The following is a 12030-nucleotide window of genomic DNA, read 5'->3' on the forward strand; positions in this document are numbered from 1 at the left end:
TTTATACATGCACTGGGTACAGTCAGAAGCGCGGGAGGGTGAGAGGATTCACCAGAGCCAGAGCGGGGAGCAGAGCAGGCAGAAGGACCGAAGTACACTGCTGAGGGGAGCAGCGGGCGGCAGGTGAAGTCTGCGCGCCATGCGGGACCCTCCTCTGGTGGCCGGGGAGCAGCCGGGGATCGAACCGGTGCTGCAGAGGCTGCGGGCAGCTTCCCAACCCAGCACTCAACCGCTGCGCCACTGGGGAGGCCCTGAACAAAGTTTTAAGGAGAATGTTTATGTATTTGTAGACAGGGCATAGAGAAACCACTGGAGTTTCTACGCACCCTATGGTAACAATGGGGCGTCAGTACCCAAGGCCTGAAGAGGAGAGAGGAGGGAACTCTCATAGGGACTCTGAGTCCATCAGGGCTGTGTAGAGAAGGTGCCTGCTAATAGCTGTGACCTTCAGACGATGGACCTAGTGTCAATTCTGCAGAGAGGATTATAAGCCAGAGAATTCTGTGACTTCGCCCTCCTCCCATCTTCTGATCCCCAACTGGTGCCCCCACAGACTAAATCCAAGGAAGGTGTGATATTCCTTTGATGCAGATCAGCTTCCCAGGGCACAGGGCTGGTGGGGTGGGAGCATGAATCTGGAGGGTCACAGAGAATGTCATCTTATTCTTTGTCCAGATGAAAAATCCATGTCCCAGCAGGTACTATGTCATTGGGATGGGGCTTTAGTTTGGCCATGTTCCCACTGAAAATGAAAATACTAGGTACCACCAATGTGCTTCACTTCAGTCAGCAGGGAAATTTGGATTCATAATCACAGCTGCCAGATCTCCCTCCTTATTCTTTGCCAGCGCCTTGGTTTGACAGAATTCTCTACCTAGTGGGTAACTCAAAACTTTATTCTTATAGGATCTGAGTTCTAGGTAGTCTTGGCTTTGTTGGGTTGCTAACGTTTTCTGTTAACCAGGACTAGTGGACAGGTTTATTAAGAAGCACCTCAGTGATCTGTGTTCCGAATCTAGCCCCCACCTCTACTTAGCAGTAGCAATTTAATTTTCTTGAGGTACTAGGATTAATAACCCAGATATTACAATGACCCCTTTCTGTGCCCATTGGTTGAGTAGCATGAGAAACCAAAAGGCCAGGGCCCATCTCAGCTTCAGAGTCATCAGTACTAAAGTTTCCATGGTGGAAATGTTCATCCCTTGGATACGAGGATAGCCAAACTCCTTAAATCCAGGGTCATGCGGGTGGGTATAACAATTCTTCCAGGCGGTTATAGATTTTAGGTATAATAGTGAGGTGGTTGCTGCTACCCCTACCTCTTGGTTATACATGGTTCTGGTTCTGGTTTACAGAATACACTGTGTCCTGTAGGCTGGCAGCTCTACCTTGCAGGCTGTAATTCCCTTAGTTCTGCTCAAATGGCGCCTTCAACAAGTCACTCCACCATTTTGTCCAGCCAGCTGCTTCTGGGTCATGGAGCACATGGTAAGACCAGTAAATTCCTTGGTTGTGTGAACTTTTTTAAAAATTTATTTATGCATATAAGAGCTAGGGTGTAAGCCAGAGGTGTGTGTGTTGGGGGGGGGTTGATGAGAGGATTCACCAGAGACAGAGTGGGGAACAGAACAGGCAGATTGACTGAAACACACTGCTGAGGGGAGCAGCGGGAGAGACAGGAGAGGTCTGCTGCGCCATGTGGGTCACCTCCCTGGCTGGCTGGGGAATAGAACTCGTGCTGCAGTGACTGCCTATAGCTTGATAGTGCTGTCTTTAACCCCTGTGCCACAAGGGAGGCCCCAGTTGTGAGAACTTTTATACATTCTTTTACTTCAAAGTACGTGCCCTTTGGAGGCGGTGTTGCATGGCATGCCATGGTGATGGAATAGACACCCTGAAAGTCCACGAGAGGTGGTGCGGAGAGCATCATTGCAGGCAGAGAAGGTGATTTCATGCCTGGAATATGTGTTTGTTCCTGTGAGGATCCAGCACAATGCTTCCATGCTAATAAGGCCAATGAGATCAGTCTACAAACAGGAACTTAGCATTGGGCTGTAAGAAGGTCGGCACTCAGCAGAGGCCACAGTCAGGCTAGCCTGGAGAGGAGAGGTTGCTACTGAGCGAGGGCACAGCTCCCATCCCTGCCACATGGGCCCATGGAACAAGCCCTGGAGCCCCTGTGGAAAGAAGCTGACCATGGGTCACGGGACCATCACTGTGTCCACCTGATGACCATTCTTTCCTGCACCATGTTGTGGCTCCCTGCCCTTGACTGTTAAGCACCACCCCCTGACCTTGACAGGATTCCCCGATAGTCACACGTCACTTAATGACATTTCAGTCAACGACGGTGGTCCTGATAGGCTGAACCATGTGGCCTTGGTGCGTGGCAGGCTCTGCCATCTAGGTGTGTGCAGTGATACTCTACACCCTTCCTGTAAGGAGGAAATGGCCTAAGGACACACTTCTCAGAACGCATCCCTGTCACTGAGCATGTCCCTGCATTTTCATGGAGATCAGGGAATCCAGTTCCACTGATCCTTCCAGCACCCCCAGACTCACCTTTCCAACCTATAGAGCGCTTCAGAGAAAATCAAGAATGCTGGTGGCCCTCACCAATGCTTTTCTTTTTTCTTTTTTCCCAAAAAGCCCTTGGAGCCTCCCTGGTGGCGCAAGGGGCTAAGATGTAATCTATGAAGCTACCCACAGCCTCTGCAGCACCAGTTTGCTCCCTGGGCCAGAGAGCAACCCACATGGTGCAGCAGACCTCTCCTGACTCGCCTGCTGCTCCCCTCAGCAGTGTATTTCAGTCAATCCGCCTTTCTGCTCCTCATTCTCTCTCTGGTGAATCCTCTCACCCCCCGCACCTCTGGCCTGTACCCCAGTTCTTGTATAAATAAATAAATAAATAAATAAATAAATAAATAAATAAATAATCTTTAAAAAAAAAAAACCCTTGTGAGCATTTAATGAAACTTCCTCTGAGTGACTTCAAGCTACAGGACAAAGACCCCCTCCACACCCTTAATCTCCTCACTAGCTCTTCTGCTGAAGGAAGAACTTGGCTACGTTACAAGTTTTCCCTTCCTCAGAACCTCTCAGAAGCCGGATCACAGCACTTCATGGACAGGGGCAGTAATTCCGCCTCCCAACCTTCCCAGCGTACCCTGGGTGATATCTGTGGAAGCTGACCCTGTGGTGACACAGGCCACCGACCTGGCGCTGCCTCCTGGGCACTTTTGGTGCTTGTTGATGCGGCCATACCTGTGGTTCATGTGGCCCTGAAGTCCCTGGATGGTGTGTTGGCAGTGGACACCCACATTTCTTAATGCTTTGGTAAAGGGTGTGCTTTCCAGCCCCCTTAAAATATGTGACTAGGAGTGGCTAAGCAGATTGCACACAACTCTGCCTTCCCATCTTTCTGGGATTTCAGATTCCTTCCTTTACAGAATGCCAGGGAAATTCTGGCATCTCGAGTTTATTAACTGTAGGCTACCATTAAACCCAGGCTTTAATTAACCAACCTAGCAGACTATTAATGCCTCTCCCAGGTGCTGGAGCCAACACATTAAATCCCAAATCCTGGATGATCACCCATGGCCGTGAGTTTGGCCAAACCGAGTTTTACATTCCACCGTCCTGGTCTGTTTCCCGCAGGACCGCTCCCACACTCTCCTGCCAAGGCAGTTTGGCAAGGCCTGTTACTCTTCCATCTGGGCAGCCTTCTTTCAGTGTGGGCCTTGCGCTTCTCCACCTGGCTGTGCTACCATCTAACTGGTGAAAGGCCTGGGGCCAAGGAGGCAGGGATGTGGGGAGGGCTCTGAGGTTGATGTCCTGGGAGACAGGACAACTAAGGATGAGGTCTCCATAGACAAGAAAATTTTTTTTTTAAAGATTTATTTATTTATTTATACAAGAACCGAGGTACAGGTCAGATGTGTGGGAGGGTAAGAGGATTCACCAGAGACAGAGTGGGGAACAGAACAGGCAGACTGACGAAATACACTGCTGAGGAGACCAGCAGGCGAGACAGAAGAGGTCTGCTGCGCCATGTGAGTAGCACCCTGGCTGGCCAGGGTTGGAAACTGTGCTGCAGAGGCTGCGGATAGCTTCATAGTGCTGTGCTTAACCCCTTGGGCCACCAGGAGACTCCTACATAAGAAAATTTCAAGAGAATTTGAGAGTTCAAAGTCCTCAGCTTTGTCCAGGTCTGCACAAGTGTCCTCATTCCATCTCAGGGTCCCAGTCCTTCCCCGTCTATGCCCTTACCTTAGCATAAGAGAACTAAAAGTTCAAGCAGTGAGTTAGCTCCACAGCTTGGCAACCCTTACAATGACAACCTGGGGCCAGTCCTTAGCCTTCTGAACCCGTCTGTCAATGGGAGACCAGGCACCTCTTCAAGGTGTCCTGATTGTTTGGTGACGTGCCGCAGCCGACATCAATGACTTCCAGTCTTCCTCGCCCTGCACATGTCCCCTGTGGGCATCAGAAACCAAATGAGGGTCCTCCTTGGTGGCGCAAGGGGTTAAGTCTCAGCACTATGAAGCTATCCACAGCCACTGCAGCATGAGTTCAATCCCCGGCCAGAGAGCTACCCACATGGCACAGCAGACCTCTCCTGTCTTGCCTGCTGCTCCCCTCAACAGTGTATTTCAGTCAATCTGCCTATTCTGCTCCCCGCTCTCTCTGGTGAATCCTCTCACCCCTGTACCTTTGGCCTGTACCCCAGTACTTGTATACATACATAAAATAAATCTTTTTAAAAAAAGAAGCCAAATGACTCCATGCTACAGTGAAGAGGAGCCACAGCCATGTCACCTCCTGCCTCTCCACAGGAACACCACAGTGCTTTACACTTCATCCCACCACCCTGGTGACAATTAAAGTAATGGCGATACCCCTGCACACCGCCATGTGCAGTTACCTGGGGCCATCATCTGCTCTGCAAGGAGGCTTTCACTGTAAATGACCAGTCCAATCCCAGTAGCTGATTTGACACGGCTCCTGGAACCAGTTCCTGTACTGGTGAGAATGGGCAGGAAACAGATGACACACACTGGGTTATTTGAGGAGAATTTAATAAAGGGACTAGTTACAGAAGTATGGCAGCATGAAGGGAAGTCCAAAAGGACAATGCCGTACCTGGGACTAGTAACAGCCCTCAAGGATGGTGAGGGGGGCCTCCCTGGTGGCACAAGCCCTTAAGTCACAGCACTATGAAGCTATCCGCAGCCACTGCAGCACGAGTTTGATCCCTGGCCAGGGAGCTACCCACACATGGCACAGCAGACCTCTCCTGTCTCTCCCGCTGCTCCCCTCAGCAGTGTATTTCAGCCGTTCTGCCTTTTCTGTTCCCTACTCTGTCTCTGGTGAATCCTCTCAGCCCCTGCACCTCTGGCCTGTACCCAAGTTCTTGTATGCATAAATAAATAAAACTTTAGGGAAAAAAAAGAATGATGAGGGGAGCAACATCAGGGCCTCAGTGCCAGAGAGCTGTGTGGACAGACCCAGAAGTTAGAGGTGATCCTTGGGGAGGGAAGGTAGGGGGTAAATACCCTTACTCCTTCTCCTTCTCCCTCTGCTGCTTCCCTCCCCCATTGACTAAACCCAAAAGCCAGAGGGAAGGTGCCTGCAGGGTCTGTGGGTGTCAGTTCAGGTGGGTGGTGCATGAGTGGGGAGAGAGGCCCTGGAAGGGCCAGCAGAAGAGAGCCAGCACAACCAGCCACGCCATAAGATTAATAAATGCCTTGGCTGGCCACTTGTATCCCCTTTCATCTTTTTTTTTTTTTTTAAAGATTTTATTTATTTATTTATACAAGCACTGGGTATAGTCAGAAGCGCAGGAGGGTGAGAGAATTCACCAGAGCCAGAGCGGGGAGCAGAGCAGGCAGAAGGACCGAAGTACACTGCTGAGGGGAGCAGCGGGCAGCAGGAGAGGTCTGCGCGCCATGTGGGACCCTCCTCCAGTGGCTGGGGAGCAGCCGGGGATCGAACCAGCGCTGCAGAGGCCCGGGGAAGCTTCGCAACTCAGCGCTCAACCGCTGCGCCATCGGGGAGGCCCCCCTTTCATCTTTTGGGCAGCCCTGGGAGGAGGCACTGTTATCACTCTCATTTCACAAATAGAAATCTGAAATGTAGGTAAGTGAAATAAATTGCTCCGAAGTCCTACAGCGCATAAGTGCTAAGGTGGGTTGAAGACCTGGGCTCATCTGGCCCCATCAGGTTTGGGCCACCCCTACAGGCCAACCAGTTGACCATAAGATCAGCTCACACGCGTGTGTGCTGATTAGATCATATATATTTAAAAACCAGTAGAATATGTGGGCTCCTTATTTCAGTTGGCACAGAACGCTGTTACCATACCAGCTCTGCCTTGTATCATTTATGTAATAAGTTATACATGCATATTATTATCATAACCACTTGCTTCTGTGGCTTTCCCCCGGGGAAAGCCAGAAGGCCCTAGAGGACAGGGGTCTGTATGCCACTCACTGGGTGTGCACAGCATGTGGCAGTCTCTCTCCTTGCGCTGAGTCAAGTGCAATTTTTTCTCCTTGAGTTTATAACAATAGATTCAATCAGGCCTTTAGTTAACATTTTCCCAGTACCAGGTCTCTACTGGTGCTGGTCTAGGCTGGTCTAGGGATCTTAGAGAAGACACATGGTCTCGTGTAGGAGACAACACGTACATGGTGAGATGAGCAAGGCATTGTGGGAGTGCAGAAAGAGGGTCAATTAGTCCTGATGGCAGTGATGAAAGGGCTGGGTCCATTGAGGAGAAGCCTTTGAAGGGTGAATTGGGTTTCAATAAATGATGGAGAGGGAAGGGCATTTCCTGTTGAGGTAGAATTTTTTTTTTTTAAATCATGGATGAAAGATGTCTAATGAGTCACAAATGAGCTTGGGGATTTGGGACCTATTTCTAGAGCTGGGATTGACACTGGCCTTGCCGAGATGGCCTCTTGGCCTCTTGATCAGGGAAAGGCTATGGAGCCCCTGCGAGCAGACTTATCTAACGGTCCTTCCTTTACCTCTTTGTTTCCTTGTGCACATGTGGCTTAGCAAGGCTGCCTGCAGTGCAGGGGGCGGGGGTGGGGGCTGCTGTACATCCCCAAGGAAGCCTGGGAGAGGCAGAGATCACCGGGCTGAGTCAGGAAGCCCAGTCTTGTTACTCCCTTTCACAGGTTCACTTTATTGTTCTCCATGGAAAGGGACTGAGGTCCCTCCTGACAACCCTTAATTCCTAGTTGTGTCCTGACCATCATATGGAGTTGTGCTGAGGATAAAATGAAAGAACGTGAGAGAGGAAAAATGATGATGCTAAGACAACTTCCTGCTTCCCAAACACAAACACATTATTTCCCTTAATTCTGAGAAAATTTGGTCCTTACTATACCCCGGGGGACACTGAAGGTTGGCTTTTTTTTTTTTTTAAGATTTATTTATTTATGCATACTAGAACTGGGTACAGGCCAGAGATGTGGGGTGTGTGTGTGTGAGAGGATTCACCAGAGACAGAGTGGGGAACAGAACAGGTAGACCTACCGAAGTACACAGCTGAGGGGAGCAGCGGGTGAGACAGGAGAGGTCTGCTGTGCCATGTGGGTAGCTCCCTGGCCAGGGATAAAACTCGTGCTGAATAGGCTGTGAGCAGCTCCACAGGCTGCATCTTAACCCCTTGCACACCAGGGAGGCCCTCAACTTCTTTATTATACACTTAGTATGGTTAGTTTCCTTCAGACTAGCTTCTCAAGCTAACCCTCTAATTTTATATTTTGAAACCATTTAGATTTACTAGTTCTTAGAAATTTTACCACATTTCTTTTCTTTCTCTCTCACAATATTTTACTCCTAATGTATCTCCTACAAACAAGGTCATTCTCTCGGATAACAAAAGCACTGTTACTGCTTTGAGAAATTTAACCCTGATATGATGCTATCACCTAATATGTAGACTATATTAAAAATTTCCTAAGGATAAAATGTCCTCTATAGCTGATTCCCTGCAGCCTATCTTGGGTTCAAGCTAGAACCACACTTGTCATTGTTCTTTGAATCTGACAGTTCTTCAGCTTTTCTTTTTCTTATCTTTTATGACATTGACGTCTATAGTGTCTAGGCCAGTCATTTTGCAGAACACTAGTGTTTATTTCCTCAAGAATAGATCCAGAGGGCCTCCCTTGTGGCACAGGGGTTAAGTCTCAGCGTTATCAAGCTATCACCAGCCCCTGCGACTTAAATTTGATCCCCCGCCACGGAGTTGACCCACATGGCGCAGCAGACCTCTCCTGTCTTACCTGCTGCTCCCCTTAGCAGTGTGTTTCAGATCTGCCTGTTCTGCTCCCCACTCTATCTCTGGTGAATTCTCTCACCGCCTCCCCCCCACCCCAGCACCTCTGGCCTGTACCCCAATTCTTGTATTCATAAATAAAAAGAAATCTTGGGGCCTCCCCTGGTGGTGCAGCGGTTGAGCGCCAGGCTGCGAAGCTGCCCGCAGCCTCTGCAGCGCCTGTTTGATCCCCGGCTGCCAGGCGAGGGTCCCACATGGTGCGCAGACCTCTCCTGCCGCCTGCTGCGCCCCTCAGCAGTGTATTTCGTCGGTCTGCCTGTTCTGCTCCCCGCTCTGGCTCTGGTGAATTCTCTCACCCTCCTGCGCTTCTGACTGTACCCAGTGCTTGTGTAAATAAACAAACAAACAAACAAATAAATAAATAAATAAATAAATAAATAAATCTTTAAAAAAAAAAAATCTTAAAAAAAAAAAGAATAGATCCAGAGTGAACCTCTTTGGCAGGAGGGCTGCAGGAGAGATGTGGTATTTCTACACCTGTAGTGTCCTCAGCGCATCACAGCAGAAGACACCGTGGCCGTGTGTCCTATTCATAGTAACTAAACTTTTGATTACCCCATCCAAGCGCTGTTTGCCCGATCAGGCTAGCTTTTGATAATCTTAGAACCCGCAGAATTATTGGCTCCGGCTCTCCCAGCAGCCAGAGCATCTGCAGCTCTCCTCTCCCCCCTGCTAACACCAGCAACAGGGTCTTGCTGGCAGGACTTGAAGAGCGCCCCAGGCCCTGTGGCAGGGTCACTTACACCCACTTCCCCCGAGGTCACCCGAGATCGCTCCACAGCCATTTCTATCGGGGGCTGCGGCAAGAGACCCGGACGGAGATCGCCCCCCGCCCGGCGTCCCTCGCCCGCCCGTGTGCGCGAGCCCTTCTGCGCGTGCCCGACAGTAGAGCGGCGCTCGTGCCGCGGTCGGCGTGTCCGCGTGCCCGGTCCAGTCTGTGCAAGAACTCAGGTTCCTTTGAAAGCACATTCCACTTCCGAGGCGCTGGGAAGAGCGAAATTCTGTACACGTGGGGAGCGTTTCTGCGCGCAGCTGATCCCGGTACTGAAACGCGCCCCCCTTTCTGGGCCGGCTTGGTATGGCCGAGCCACCCCTCCATTTCCGCCGACGGTGGTTGCACCCGTCCCGCCCGGAAGTCTCGGCCTCTGCGCGGGCCGGGCGGGCTTCGTGGCCGAGATGGAGCCGTCCTGCAGCCCCGGCCCGCCGGGCCTCGCTCCCACGCCCGCGGGGTCGGCGCCCGCCTCGGTGACCCTGGCGCAGCTCGTGCAGCTGGTCCAGCAGGGCCGGGAGCTCCCGGGCCTGACGAGGGGCCACATCGCGGCGACCCTCGACGAACCCACCGCGTCCCAGCTGCCCCGGAAGCCCAAGCCCTGGGAGGCCGCGGGCTCGCCGGGAGCCCCGGCGCCACGACCCTAGACTGGGGTGCGGCTGGGGCCCCCGCCTGGAGGAGCCCGGCCCGGCGGAGCAGCGATCGCGCCTTCCGAAACGGCCCGTACTGCGCGCCTGAGCCTCCGGGCCCGCAGCCCACAGCGGGAGGGCCCGTGTGGCCCGCGGGACTCGGGACCCTGGACACCGGCCATCGTGCTGTTCATCGCCTGTGCTTTCGCCCGCGTGAACTTAAGCCTCCTCGCATCATCAGAGTTGCTCAGTATCAGTATTTCTGACCATTATTCTCGGTGGAAAAGAAAAAAAATAAATTTCTTTGTACCTATAGATTGGACCAAGTCTCATGCTTTTATCCGCGATGCACAAACGTGGTTCTCCTTTTAGCCCTCCTCCCTCCCCAGCTTGGGATGCTCTCAGAGGGCGTACCCCACAGGGGACGCTCCTTTAGCAATGCAGGGAAGGTCTATCTCCTGGGTCATTTATTCTGGTGGCTGTAAATACTTGAATTTGAAATCCCAATTCACGTTTTTAAGGCAGTCGTCTCCCATAGGGTCCCCAAACCCTCCTTACCTCTTCAAACTTGTTTTCCCTACCCCTGGAAGATATTCAATACGTATGGCTTATGAACCCACAGTTACATACACTCACCTACATTTTATATCATAGTCTAGCTTCTCCCATAAATGAGTCTCACAATTTAGTGAAGGAATGGTACTATGGTACATTATACAGAAATGCCTACCTTTTATACCCTCGTTTACATAGAACTCAAAGTTAAAAACTTAATCTTCTTGGGGGGCCTCCCTAGTGGCACAAGGGGTTAAGACAGCCTATGAAGTTATCCAGAGCCACTGCCACAAAGCCTTTGATCGCCCACAAGGGCGCAACCCACATGGTGCAGCAGACCTCTCCTGTCTCACCCACTGTTCCCCTCAGCAGGGTATTTCAGTAGATCTGCCTGTTCTGCTCCCCACTCTGTCTCTGGTGAATCCTCACTCCCCACACCTCTGGCCTGCACCCTGGATCTTGTATGCATAAATATTAAAAAAAAAAAAAAAAAAACCACCTTAATCTTTAACAGCATGTGAGGCAGCCAAAGTGAGATAATCTTAGCCCAAAATTCCACAGGTGACAGCAGAAACTTTCCCATATTTAGAGTAAGAGAGCTGAGACATAAAGCCTGGGCTTCCACACTCACAAGAGCTGTTTTCCCATGACTTTCTGATACATCATTTTAAAGTAATCTAATTTCACAACGCTTTACAGTATTAGAGTAACATCTATTCCTGACAAGTTAACTCTTGAGCCAACCAACCTAATTAATTACCTCATAACCTGGCACATTTTAAGGCATTGTTATACCTCTTAACTCAGTCTCACAGTTATGTTTGAGGGCCCTGTGTGCCAAAATTGCAGCAAAGCTGATCTTAAGGTACCTGGGGAAAAAAACGTTAACCTGGGTCTGGCACTTGCTCCTGTTGCTTAGATGACAAACTGAAGAGACTGTACGGCAGGAGCAAAAGCAGGCCCATGTAGGGGCAGACATTGCTGAACACAAGCGGGACCAGACCCCTTTTTTTTAGGTCTATAATATCCAAAGCGCTACTGTTGGTCACTGGCACCAGCAGGATTAAGGGCAGTACTAGGGTCCAATGCAGCTGCCTGCCTAGGCCCTAAAAGATGAAATAGAACTAATTTCATCTATGCCAAACCAAGAAAAGAGTTCATTTCTTTCCTGGATTTCAGTTTTAGGCAGAGAAGAGATCAGTGCGGCCAGAAAACCCAGTCATCCACCCCCTGGCCATGTCATTGGAATAAAAGGGCATTCTTCAGAGTTGTAGATGAGCAGGGCTCAGTAACCCACCAAGTATTCTTAATAGGAAACACAACTGGCATGAAACAAGCTATCATGGTAAATGCTTTGGTCTTTCACAGGACAAGGAAACGGAGGAAATTAGTAAAGTCAGGACCCGGGGAACCAATCCTGATAGTGCAGGATGTCGTCACATAAAGGAGAAGGATCCATGAACATCTAACTCCCAAGCCAAACACTGAGTTAATGCATGTTTTCTTAGAGAAAAGAACCAAGATGGCTGCTGCAGGCTGGGCTAAGGGAGCCACCAGGTAAACAGAACCAGTCAAGTTAGGGAGTTCTCACGGCTGTCACTGAAAAGTCAGAACACAGACTCACAGCAGAAGCAACTGAGTACGGTTTTTGTTCTCTTCTAGTTATATTTAAGTCCTTTTCAAAATAAGACCCTAGAAACCCCTAGGTTCAGGTACGCCGCTGGGCT

Source organism: Talpa europaea (genome assembly GCF_964194135.1).
Source record: "Talpa europaea genome assembly, chromosome: 2".
In the NCBI taxonomy this organism is placed as follows: domain Eukaryota; kingdom Metazoa; phylum Chordata; class Mammalia; order Eulipotyphla; family Talpidae; genus Talpa; species Talpa europaea.